General features: G+C 67.3%; 1 protein-coding gene across 4 annotated transcripts in view; it reads left to right on the top strand.

Annotated features, from left to right (window-relative positions):
* Positions 1-1071: 1071 nt before the first annotated feature.
* ARVCF (ARVCF delta catenin family member) overlaps positions 1072-12458 on the top strand; it is a 30695-nt gene continuing 19308 nt past the window's right edge. For all 4 annotated transcript variants that reach the window (XM_070475779.1, XM_070475780.1, XM_070475781.1 and 1 more), the window contains exon 1: positions 1072-1291. The gene's annotated coding sequence lies outside the window, so the exon portion shown is untranslated. The remainder of the gene's footprint in view (positions 1292-12458) is intronic.

Below are 12458 nucleotides of genomic sequence, written 5' to 3'. Positions count from 1 at the left end.
CATGCTTAGGTTGGGGAGGTGGAAATCTCATTCCACTGTCAGCCAATGAGATGGGTCGGGGTGGGGGGGGTCTCAGGGCCACCACGGGTTCCCTGTCACCCTACCTCTGAACACATACATCCTTAGATGGGAGCTCATAACCTTGTGTGGTCACCCTTTTGACCTCAAGCAGTTGCAGCTGTTGGGAACTTCTAACATCCAGCAGAAACCTGGCTCTCCCTGCAGCTTTTCATACGTGCCCGAGGGATGGCCTTATAGAGCTGGCTAGAAGCCAGGTGGAGGGTGGGTGAGAGGGAGAGACGGGGCTCCTGGGCCCTGTGGTGGTGGGCCAGGGGCAGAGGCCACCTTCCTTGAACTCTGACTCTTTCCAGCCCCCATCTGCAGCCTGGGTCAGAGAGGGAGGCCAGTCCCCGTGTCCTGCAGGGTGGGCGGAGCCCATGCAGTCGTAAATTCACCCCTGAAGGAAGAGAAAAGCCACTGTTCCCCGAGAGGTCCCACCCACTAGGGCCTCCACAGTGGGAGCCCTGGGGCGATGAGGGTGAGAGACCGACCAGATGGACTGGGTTGGAGCCCCACCGCCTCCTCCCAGTGACCTAAAGCTGGCGAAAACCTCTCTATGCCTCGGTGGGTCTTCCGTCTGTAAAAACGGGAGGACAGCAGAACGCTCCCTCGCGTACTGTGGGAATACAACTGGTGCCAATGGGTGGGCGCCGCGTGCAGCCAACAGCAGGCGCTGGAGGAGGATACCCGGGAAACTGGGGGTGACGATAGGGCCGACCGGCCCAAGTCCGGGGATGGGGCTCCAGGCCTGCCCCGCTCCCCGCGCGGGCCGCATGGCCCGGGTACGTCCTCGAAGGAGGCCGGGAGAGGGCGGCCGGCAGCCCGGGCCACAGCCGCATAGGTCCCGGCAGGTGCCCCGGCCTCCGCCGCTCCACGAGGGGCCGTGGTCGGCAGAGACGGACACCCCCAGCGCCCAATGGCAAGCCGGCGTCTCCCCGCGCTCGTCCAATCGGCGCCGGTTGCCGGGCCTCCCGACCAATGAGAACAGTGGCGGCGGCGGGGAGGGGCGAGGGTCGCGGCGCCGGCAGGCCGGCTTTGCGCACCGGAGGAGCAAGGGGCGGAGGGCTGGCCCCGGTTGCGCGGGGCGCTGACGGTGCGCCCCGCACCGGCGCAATCGGAGGCCCCCGGACGGTCACCCGCGCCCGCCCGGGGACGCCGCGCGCCGAGGGACAGGCGGACGCCCGTCTGGGGCGGGGGCCGTGCTGCGGCACCGCCCACAACCGCGCTCCAGGTAGGCTCCGGCCGGGAACCCGGGTCGGGGTCGGGGCCGGCATCCGGGCTGCGGGCAGGGCAGGGGCCGGAATCGAGGTCTGGGCAACGGTCCGTGCCGGGGATCCAGGCCGGCCCCGCTCCACCCGCACCGCGCCGCGGTGCGCGAGATGCCGGACCGGCGGGGGCGGGTCTCTTTGTGCGCGGCCTGGGGTCCTGCCCGGCCGGCCGTGCGCCTAGCTCCGCGCACCCTTCCGGTCGCGGCGCAACCTGAGCCGTGTCCGCCCTACTCGACCGGGCGCCTTGGGCCGGCGCTACGCAGCCACGGAAACTTTCCATCGGCCTAGCGGATCAGGGGCTGGGGAACTTTCCCGGGGCGGCTAGCCACCGGGAAGCACCGGCAAGGCGGGGACGGGGAATGCCCCGGCGCCGGCGCCGCGCCGCGCCCGCCGCCCAGAGGACGAGGGAGGGAACGCTGCCCGGGGTCCCTGCCCGGAGCCCCAACTTGGCTCCCCCTCCTCGCCTGCCCTGCGCCCCGCTGGTGGGGCCCCAACCGCTGGTGTGAGGCGCGTTCCCCCCGACCCGGAGTGGGACTCGGCCCAGATTGGCTGTTAACCTGAACGCGCAGCCGGAGATCCCCAGCCTGCCTCTTTTGCTCTTAAATAAATATTGGGTTACTACATGTCACCATTTCTAACCTCTGCACAACGTGTCACAGTGAAAACAGGAGTTGGAGACTCCCGTGCCCCTTTCCCTTTAACCCAAAGGTGTTTAGGAACAAGAACAGCTGCTCCAAGGGTCTCATTCCCTGTGTAACCCCCCCACACACCCCTTTCACAGGTCACCCGAGTCGCCGTGCAGGGCACACACCAGGTGAGGGTCTATGAGCCCAGGGGCGTCCTCGCAGTGAGGGCATGCCCAGCCCAGCACTGGGAGCCTCGGGGTCTAGGCTCCCGGAGGTCCGCCGGGCCCAAGCAGGTCCCATCTGCCCTGCCTCAGTGTATCTGGACCTACAGCAGTCAGTTCCCGAGCAGGTGGTCTGGGTCTGGGGTTCAGCCACAGCGTGTGGAGCTGTGAATCTGGCACTTGTGCTTTCCCGCAGCCTCGCTCGTCCCTTCCACAGTGCCCTGTCTCTCCCCCGTTGCCCACACCCCCGAGTCTGAGGTCCACTGGCACCCAGCCCAGGGCCAGGCATAGAGCACGCACTGCGCTCAGGACTCTGGTCTGGCCATGGCCTGGGGAGGAGGTCCCGCAAGAACAGCCCGGCCAGCCCCTACCCCGCTCTCAACATGGCGGGGCACGATGCCTGCTAACCACATGCCTCCTGGAGGAGTGGGGCCCGCCCTCAGTCCTGCCAGGCTAGAGCTGCCCCTCAACCCAGCCTGGGCCGCATGCCTCCCCCCAGGGTGGCCCCTCAGGTCACTTCTCGGTCCCAGGAGTCCCTCTGCGTCTCCCGGTTTCCTCGGGGGCTGCACCACCAGCCCCATCTGTGTTGCACGGGATTGAGGTGGGTTCCCTCCCCTCCACCCCGGGGCGACCAGTGAGATCCTCCACCTCCAAGAGGAGCCAAGGGGTGGATGGAGACCCCAGCCCACCAGAGCCAGTGGGGGGTGGGGGTCCTGGGGTAGGTGCTGTGAGGTGGGAGGTAGCCAGGATTCCCGGGGCTTTCCCCAGTGGTGGCTCAGTTGGGCACCTGCTCCCCTGCTGCCTCATCCGTCAAGACTCAGATGAGGTGTCAGCCACTCAGCAGGAACCCCAGAGTCAGAGTGTAAGCGAGGACTCGGGGCCAGAGAATTACGGGGGGACTCGGGGCCAGAGACGAACTGGGGGAATTCGAGGTCAGAGAGGAACCAGCGAGACTCAGGTCCAAGAAGAATGAGCAGGGGGACTCGGGGTCGGGAGCCCCCTCCTGGGGGGCTGCACAGATGGCCTGTCGGGAGCTGGGGGGCACCCATATCACTCGCGGGGCCCCTCCCTGGGTGTGGGAGGCACCGCGCTAACCGCTGCCCTGGCGGACCCTGAATGGCCGGCGCCCTCCCGCAGAGCAGGCACAAGCTGAGTGCGGCCAGCAGAGGGCGCCCGGGGCCGCCGCAGCCAGCAAGAGCGGCTCCACCCAGCACCCCCCCCCCCCCCCCACCCCGCCCGGTGCAGGCGAGGGTGAGGCGGCCCTTTCCCAGGTGCCCAGAGGCACTCACTGAAGCTTTGCTCTGTCTGGGCCCCCTGCCCAGGGTGGGGAGCTAGAGAGGGCAAGGCCCCTGGGTACTGGGCACAGCAGGGGGAGCAGGCTGGAGCCGGGCTCCCAGTGGCCATCCTGTCATGCATGGCCCCCCGGTCCAGGCCAGGCCTCAGCGCCAGCCACTCGACACCAGGCCGTGCCTCTCTGCCTCAGTGTCCCGGGTGGCACAGAGGGCGCAACCAAAGGGGGTCCTTTCAAGATGCACAGAGTGACCAGCGGCCAGCAGGGGCTGGCCAGGATTTCTGTGGTGGAGCAGGACTCCAGGCTAAGTGCAGGGCAAGCTCGGGCTCCTCACCACCTTCCATGGCCCAGAGCTGCCTGCCTATTACCCCCAGCCCAAGCCCCCAGCCCCCCTCCCCCCATCCCCCGCCCCAACCCTCCAGCCTGCCAGCCTGGGCCCCCTACCCCCAACCTGGGCCCCATCCCCTCATCCCCCCAGTCTGGGCCCCATCCGTCCATCCACCATCCCTCCAGCCCCCCAGCCTGGGCACCCCCCCCCCCAGCCTGGGCCCAACCCCCGAGCCTGGGCCCCATCCCACCAGCCTGGGGCCCATCCCTCCATCCCCCAGCCCCCCAGCTCAGGCCCCATCCCTCCATCCCCCCGCCCCCCAGTCCGAGCCCCATCCCTCCATCCCCTTGCCCACCAGCCTGGGGCCCATCCCTCCATCCCCCAGCCCCCCAGCCCAAGCCCCATCCCTCCATCCCTCTGCCCCCCAGCTCAGGCCCCATCCCTCCATCCCCCATCCCACCAGCCTGGGCCCCATCCCACCAGCCCGAGCCCCATCCCTCCATCCCCCCGCCCCCCAGCCCGCGCCCCATCCCTCCCTCCCCCCATCCCACCTGCCCGAGCCCCCTGCCTCCATCCCCCAGCCCCCCAGCACAGGCCCCATCCCTCCATCCCCCGCCCCCCAGCCCGAGCCCCACACCTCCATCCCCCTGCCCCCCAGCCCGAGCCCCATCCCTCCATCCCCCAGCCCCCCAGCTCAGGCCCCATCCCTCCATCCCCCTGCCCCCCAGCGCGAGCCCCATCCCTCCATCCCCCGCCCCCCAGCCCGAGCCCCACACCCCTCTGGACTGGGATCATGCTATGGGGGCTCCCTCTCACTGCCAGGCATCTCCCGTCTGTGCTTGCTGTCGTGGCTCTTGGCCAGCCTGTGCAGACGGCTCCTGCCGAGACGGGGACACTGCAGGCCTTTCTGGGGCGGGGGCAGCCCCCTCGGCCCCCGGGCTCTTGGTGCAGGGTCCTTGTTCCACAGGGAACCCCGAGCCCGCCCACTGGCTCTGAGGGTTGCTGAGGAGGGCTCCCTGTGACAGGCACCCTCAGCCTTGCAGCACAAGCCCTACTGCTGCTTCTGCCCTCAGGTCTCAGGCCTGCCCGTCTGTCTGTCCATCTGTCTGTCCATCTGTCTGGCTCTTATGAGACTCTGCCCCCAGTGCCCCAGCATACAGCGCCGCGGAGGCGAGGCGCCCTGGGCACGCAGACCCCGCCCAGGTCCACGCCCACCGTGCACCATCCAGACCCTCCCGGTCCTCGGTCCTTCTCGTCCTGAAGACGCACCCCACCCCCACACTGGCCTGTACCCTGGGCTGCCTGTGCTTTGGTGGCTTCTTGGCCTGCTGGAGCCCCTGAGGTGGGTTTCTTCCTACAGTTGGGTGGTTATTAGGACTGATAATAAAGACACGTTGTTCTCGTGGGACGAGGTCTTTGTCAACACTTAAGCCAGAAGCAGGCGTGCCCCAGACAAACCACATTCGGACCAAATGTTGATTCCTGACCTCAGGGTGGGGGCCGCAGGTCCTGCCACGGGCAGGCAGACTCCCAACCACGCCTCACTCCCAGGCACTCACATACACACATGTACACGCGTGCGCACACACACGCCTGGCTCGAGCACTCACCCCCCCCCCCCCGCCCCGCCTTCTTCCTTGGCTGTGGCCTTGGCCTCCTGCTCTCCTGTCACAATCCTGCCCTGACTGGAAGCCCTTCCCCTTGTTGAAGGGGCTGCCGGGAGACAGAAGGCCGCACCCTCAGGTCCCCGAATGATCCATGTCCACAAGGAAAGGCTGGATGGAGGCTTGGAACACTTGGGTGACACTGCAGACCCGGGGGGAGAACTCCTGTCACTGTGATCCCTGGAGGGGCCTCCCGCCTGTCTGTACCACCCTGTTTTTCATTTTTTCAGCAGTATTGCCAGGCCTAGATGCAAGCCCAAGGGGAGGTGTCCCCAGGCCTGGACACAGGTGGAGGGGAGGTGTCCCCAGCCCCCTGGCCGAGACAGGCACCTCCAAGGTCCTTGGTCTAGGCCTGGAGGCTCGCCGCCTGCCTGGGAGGCCCGCGGATGGGGCCGGCCGCAGGGGACCTGGGGAGGTGGGGCGCGGACCCCTGCACTGGCCCTGGCGTGGGAGCTTATCATAGCAGAGCACGCCCAGCCTTGGGAACCCGGAGACGTTATCCACTTACATCTCTGAACACTGGGTTTTGAAGGATAGTCAGAAGCATTAGAAACGCCAGGTGGCCAATGCTAAGTGTGGATGCGACAGACCCAGTGGGAGGGGGGACGAGAACGTGCTCACGGTCCTGTGGGGCGGGCCCCTGTCGGCGCACCGTGGGATGCCTCTGGGCCGGGATGACCAGCCGGGGTCTGACCCCGTCCAGGAGGGACTCGACCCCACAGATTGGCCTCAGCAGGTGTCCTCTGGCTCCCTGCTGGATGAAGAGCCTGCCGATGGGTGTCTGGACGTGCTGACCTCCCCGGGGACGTTCCATCCTCACATGGGTGGTGGGCAGGGTGGCTTGTGGTCAACAGAAGGACAGGCTGTGGCCTGAGTATGTGTGTGCGCCTCTGGTCAGCCTCAGCCCAGGTGGGCGCAGCCCCCGGGGTGGACAGTGAGGCCTCCCGCCAGCCCTGCTTGAATCCACCGGTGGGCTGGGTGTGGACCACAGATGCTGGCTTGTGGGATGCCCCCACATTGGGGACAACCCACCAGGACGTCAGAAGGGCAGGTCTGCGCTGCCCTGACGTGGACGCCCGGCAGGTCGGCGCCCACATGTTGCACAGGCCGCCAGCTCCGCTCCTATTCAGGGAAGCTCCTGCTGAACCAGAGAGGCTGGAGCCGCCAGCATTGACGGGCAACGGGCCCACGTGCCGCGGGAGGCTCTGTCCTTCGGGGCCGGGTGGCCTCCAGCACACACAGCCGCGCCGGGCCATGGTCGGGGGGAGGGGCTGTGCCCGGCGTGCGTCAGCCCTGCCTCAAGGGCTCCTCTGCGGTGACAGCTCCAGGGGCATGGGGCGCAGTGCCCGGGGAAGGAGGCAGGGACAGAGGCAGAGGGGGCCCCGGGCCCACGTGGCTGGGCGGTCTGTTTGCCGCGCCGTTGGACTCACGGAGGGTGGCGGCCTCTGAGAACACCAACCGAGCGTCTCCGTGGCCAGGTCGCGGGGCTGCGCGGGGCCTGCTTGGTCGGGATGAGGAGGCTTGACCCCGTCCAGGCTGTGGGCCTCTTGGGGTCAGGGCCACAGGCATCGGCCATGGCGGGCTTTTTACAGCCTTTCAGTGTTTGCCTGTGGCTGGTGACTTTCCATTCGAGAAAGTTTCAAACTGCACATTCTGCGCGGAAGCTGTGGAAGTCTTCTTCTTCCAACGGTTCCACATCCCACGCGTGTCCTCTGAGCATGGCTGGGCGAGCTCACATTCGTCCAGCCCATTGGTGTTTGCAGGTCGGCGTCCACACCCGAGATTTCACCTACCTGGAGTCTGCGTTGATGCAGATGGGAGGCGAGGGCCGATCTTGGTTGACACAGTTGTATGTGACCTGTTACCTGAGCGACGTGTCCTGTCAGTGGAACCCCCAAACAGTACCCCTGGGTCCTCCTTGGCAGCTCCAGCCGACCAGCCTCTGTGGGACAGTCCTGGGCGGCCTCAAACTGGCCCCGTGGGTCTGGGCTGGTCCACGCCCCACCATGCTGGCCCGTCTGCACGCAAGTCCCACTCTGGTCTCCCTTAGTCTCCAGCCCCTCTGAGCCCCCTTGGTGACGGAGAACAGGTCCCTGCTGTGGGGAAGCCTCTCGGAAGCCCCCACAGTGATGCGGGCCCCCTTTGCGGCGTCCCGCCTCTGAGCATGCGGCTGCCTGTGGCTGGGCGGGCCTGGGCGGTCCCCCGAGGCTCTCCCGCTCCCTGGAGGCCTGCAAGGGAGTGTGTGGGTCTCCTCTAGGTGTGGGCTTGGCACGCCTGTGACCTCCAGTGGATGCAGCGCCAGCTGCACCCACACCTGCTTGTTTGAGTCTCAGCTCGGGGTGGGGCCTCGCCCCGCCAACCACAATCAGCTTCTGCCTGTCACCCGGGTGCTCTGCTCTACTCCCAGCCTGGACCAGTCTGTCAGCTTCCTTCCCCAGGCCTGGAGCCTGTGCCCGTCCCAGCCCGGTGTGACCCTCCGCAGGGCACCAGCGTCGTCCACTCCACCCTGAGTTCGGCCTTGTGCTCGGCTCTGGGGAGAGCCCTGGTTGACGTTTGCAATCGATGAGTTTGGTATTTCAAATATGCCTTTAGTTAAACTTTCTCTTTTCAAAATATTTTCACTCTCCGTGAAATCCTAATTAGGCCATCCATTTGTCTGAATGTACTTGCTGCTCTCTGCATTTTGCAAGATAACGAGACTGGGAGCCGGCTGGCAGCCCGTCCTCTGGGGCCTCCACTTGCTCGTGCCCAGCAGGGAGAGCCTGGCGCCCTTGGGCCGTGGGTGGGGGTAAAGTGTGCAGGTGGGCACACGGGGCCTGGGTGGCATGCTGGCTCTGACAATGGGAACGCTGCCCGATGTTTCCTTAGAACGTCCAGAGCTGTGTTTACCCTCGAGATATCGAGACACGGGAGAAAGGGAGGTGCCTGTTTGCAGAGCTGTCAGCTGGTCCTCACCGTAGAGGAGCGTCTGTCTGCAAATAGGGTGGGTGGGCCACTGGGGGCTGTGCCAACATCACAGACTGCCTGGGGGCACTGTGGACCCCTTGGTGCTCCCTGGGGTGGCCCAGCTCCCGGTGGCCTGAGGAGGGGCGGCAGCCTGGCGGCCGGGGCGCAGAGCCCGGGGAGAGCACACTGTGCGGCCCCGTTGGTGCGAGTACAGCCTTCCCGGCTTCCTCCTGGGCGGGTAGCTCAGGCCTGCCACACCCCCGCAGCCCTGCTGAAGGCTGCTCTGTGGGGCGGCTCCCAACCGGATCTGGGGTCTCTCGGGGACCCCCTGCGCCGGCAGCCGTGGCCCCGGCATCCCAGTCTCACCACCGCCATCCTCCATCCTGACGGCTCTGGGTTGTTCTCCACGGTTTGGCAGGTATGCCTCTGGTCTGTGTCTCGTGGCCTCGGACAGCATCCTGGCCACCAAGCCTCCACTGTGTTTTTCTTCAAATCCCCGCAGGGTCCATGATCAGTCTTTCTTATAGTTTGTTCCCAGTTCATCAGATCAAGGTCATCGTTCACCTCTCAAGGACGTGTATCAGCAGCTCCCTCAGGCTTGCATCAGTTACCTGCAGCTCTCTGGGGCCCTGGGGCGGCAGGGGTGGCCCCAGGCGCTGGGGTCTCTGCTGCCCCAGGGCTTCTGTCCAGGGTCCTGGCCCGGCCACACCCACCCTCCCGTCACAGGGACCTCCGGTGTGGACCAAGGCTGGGCACTGCAGGCCAGGCCTCATGGGTCTGCCCAACCCTCCAGGAGCCAGACTCCTGCCTCCCCCAGCACACGGATGTCAGAGACCACCCACCACCCATTCCCCAGGGCAGGCAAGGCCGCTCAGGGCAGCTTGGTGGGCTCACAGCCGCACAGCGTGGACGGGCGTGTGTGCGCATGACCTTGTGGGTGGCTGCAGGCGTGTGCCCGCAGGGGGGTTCGAGGAGGCCCCCAAACTGCCAGTCGGCCTGCCGCAGCGATCCACATCCTGCTGGTGAGGCCAGGGCACACGCCCACTTCGGTCTCATGGGGTGGGGGGATCGGGGAGCCAGGCAGGGGCACTGAGGAGAGGCGGGGTTGAGGGGGCAGAGTCTGCACTGGATGGGGTGGGGTGGAGCCCCCTGCCCCTGCTGGGGCGTTTGCATGTAAAATATGAGACTGCACTGTTGGCTGGAGGCTGTTGGTGTCTGGACCTGTTGCCATGGGCACCCCTGGGCTTCGGGCACCGGTCTGGCTCCCAGGATCCTGGGGGAGGGGGAAGGGTGGTCTGGAGCAGAGGAACTGGCATCCAGATCAGCTTGTGGGGGGAGGTGGGGGTTCCAGGGCCCCCGGGAGGGGCCGGTGCCGGCTGGAGGCCACATGGGACCCTGGGCAAGGGCAGACCAGTGGGGCCCTTAGATGCTGTGGGCTGGGGTGAGGCTGGAAGGGCCCGGGGCCCCCTTCCCAGGGCGAGGTCTGCTTGGTCACCCGCTCATTCACGCCCGGGTGACCCAGCCACCCTGCCTCTGCCCACAGCCACTGGAGGGTCTTCTGACACCGTCACCCGCCCAGGCTGTGGGAGCGGTGTCTGCAGGGTCCCCCGTTATTCCCCGATGAGGGGATGGGTGACCCGTTTCCCACTCTCTCACTTCCAGGGGAACCTCCCTGAAGCCAAGCTGCAGGACCTCGAGGCCCCGGGCTGGGCTTGGTGGGGGGTGGGGGTGGGGGTGCTGGGACTGCTGACAGTGGTCCGTGCGAGCCTGTCTGGGAGCCCAGAAGAGTCAGCAGCTCCCAGGAATGCTGGCAGGGCAGCCAGCCAGGCGGGTGAGGGGCCCCCGCCCCTGACCATGGGGGCCGCCCCTTGGCAGCCCGCGCCCCTGCCCCGTGTGGGTCTGCCCACAGAGGACCAACCTTCCCAGACCAGTGCAGCCCCGAGCTGCCCCCAGGGCTATGGCCCCTGCTCCAGGCGCTGGGTTAGCAAAGCTGCAGGGATCAGACTGAGGTCACCCGGGGAGGGCCGCCGGGCAGGGTGCCCAACACATGGGGCACTGCCAACTGCCTGGTCAGCAGTGGCCAGGGTGGCCAAGGCCCGCAGGGATGGGGGCGTCAGGGACCAAGCAACACGCTAGGGGGGCTCCGCGCTGGGCCAACACCGCCCCGAGGGTCCCATCTCCCCTCCCTGGCAAGGCCCCCTCCTGCCCGTCTGTCCTGAGCTCCTGGCTGCGGCAAGCCTGTCCCGGGCCACCCGCTGGCCCAGCTGCGCATCCTCGGGGCAGGCGGGTGAAGGTGGGCTGGGATGGGGGACAGGGCTGGCCTGGCTCCAGACCTGCGCCCTGTGTCCCCCACCCCGTCCTGAACCTGACTTCCCGTCTGGCAGGGGACTTCCCTGCTGCTTCCGCCCCCACCCCTTATCCAGGAAGAGCAGGTCTTCAGTCAAAGGCGGGGAGGCCGTGGGAAGTCCCCAGACCCCCACAGGGAACCCCGCCAGGCCCAGGGGCTCACCCCAGGGACCCTTCTGGGGTTGGCAGAAGGGGGTAGGCAGGCAGTGCTGGGGGTGGTATCCTGGATACCAGACTCTCCAGCTCGCTCTGCAGCCTTGGGGCGGGGGCGGGGCTGAGGGGCCCCGACCGTGTCCCCCAGAGACTCACTGGCCACAGGCTCCCTGGGGCTGAAGCCCCGCCACCCCTCAAAGGGCCTTTGTGCCTCCACAAAGAGGCTCTGTCCCTCTCAGGGAAGCTTGGGCATTGCCATGGTGACATGGGGCCTGGGAAGGAGGGGTCCTACGTCTTGGGGGGGAAGGGGTGTTCCCGGCAGAGGGCACTGGTGCACACGGGCCACAGCCCTCTGCCTGGATGGACAGCTGCCCGGCTGTGCCTCGCTGGGCTTGAGGTCTCAGTGACCTCTTGGCTGTGGGGCAGGAACTGGGCTCCCAGGCCTGGGGGCCAGCGGGACCCTCCAGGTTTGGTCCCTCCTCAGGAATGCCTTGGCCTGGTGCCCACCCCATAGCACGGTGCGGAGGGGTTCTCCCGGGGTGGAATGGTGGTGGGGGACCCTGGGGAAGGTGATGCAGGCAACAGGCTGCTCCCCCACGCAGCCCACCATGGGCTCTGCTTTCGTGGCCGGGCTGGAGGGAGTGGGCCGCTGGTGCAGAGAGTAGTGTGCCCGCCAGCCCCATGCCTCCGTGCCCTGCCCTGTCCTGCCCTTGGGGCAGCCCTGGACTGGCCGCTGCAGACACCGTGGGGAGGGGTCCTGGGTGCCCAGCACCCCCTCGGAGCCTGTCAGGCTTCACCTTTGGGCTGTGATGCACCCAGAGTCTGGGGCAGCGGCAGGGGGCAGCCGTCCACCAAGTCTCCCCAGAGCGGCAAGGCCCCTGTGACTTGGAGCACGAATCTGTAACCCACCCTAGCAGGAATCTCAGACCAAGACCCTTCTGGGGTCTAATAGGGGCTCCCTGTGGCCCAGGCCTCCCATCCCAGCAGCTGCCACGCTCACCCACCCTCTGGCCAGGGCCAGGCCTGTCCCTGCTGTGTCCAACCTGCGGCTACCTGGCCACTCCCAGGTCCCGGCCCTGGACCCAGCCCTAGGCTCTTGGATGCTGGACCTCAGGTTCCACATGCCCCAGAAAGCATTCCACCTTAGCCTGCCTCCAGGCCTCCTGCAACCGCCCCTCACATCCTCAGTTCCTCCCGGACTGCCCGTCCAGCAGCCCCCTGCTCTGCGGCTGGCCAGTGCTGCCCAGGCCCCGGGCGTCCCCTTCATGCAGGGCAGGAACCCCTCAGGAATGGCCCCTTCCCAGAGCGGCCATCCTCTGTGTGGCTAGTGGGTGCTCCTGGGTGTTCATGGGGACGGCCTGGGGGCAGGAGGAGGTCACCGAGGGGCCATCTGTGTCCATCTCCCACCCCCGCAGTGTCTGGCCCAGGTGGGGGCGGGGCACCTCCTCTGCTGGGCAGAGCTGACGTCCAGCCTGACACCCAGTTCCCTGAAGACCTGGCTGCTTCCCTCGGGGCCCTGGGGCGAGATTCCGGCCCCCGCCCTCACCGGCCAGGC

The sequence above is a fragment of the Odocoileus virginianus genome, chromosome 12 (genome assembly GCF_023699985.2).
Source record: "Odocoileus virginianus isolate 20LAN1187 ecotype Illinois chromosome 12, Ovbor_1.2, whole genome shotgun sequence".
Classification (NCBI taxonomy): domain Eukaryota; kingdom Metazoa; phylum Chordata; class Mammalia; order Artiodactyla; family Cervidae; genus Odocoileus; species Odocoileus virginianus.
The sequence above is the reverse complement of the archived record's forward strand: the minus strand, read 5'-3'. Positions and strand labels throughout refer to the sequence as shown.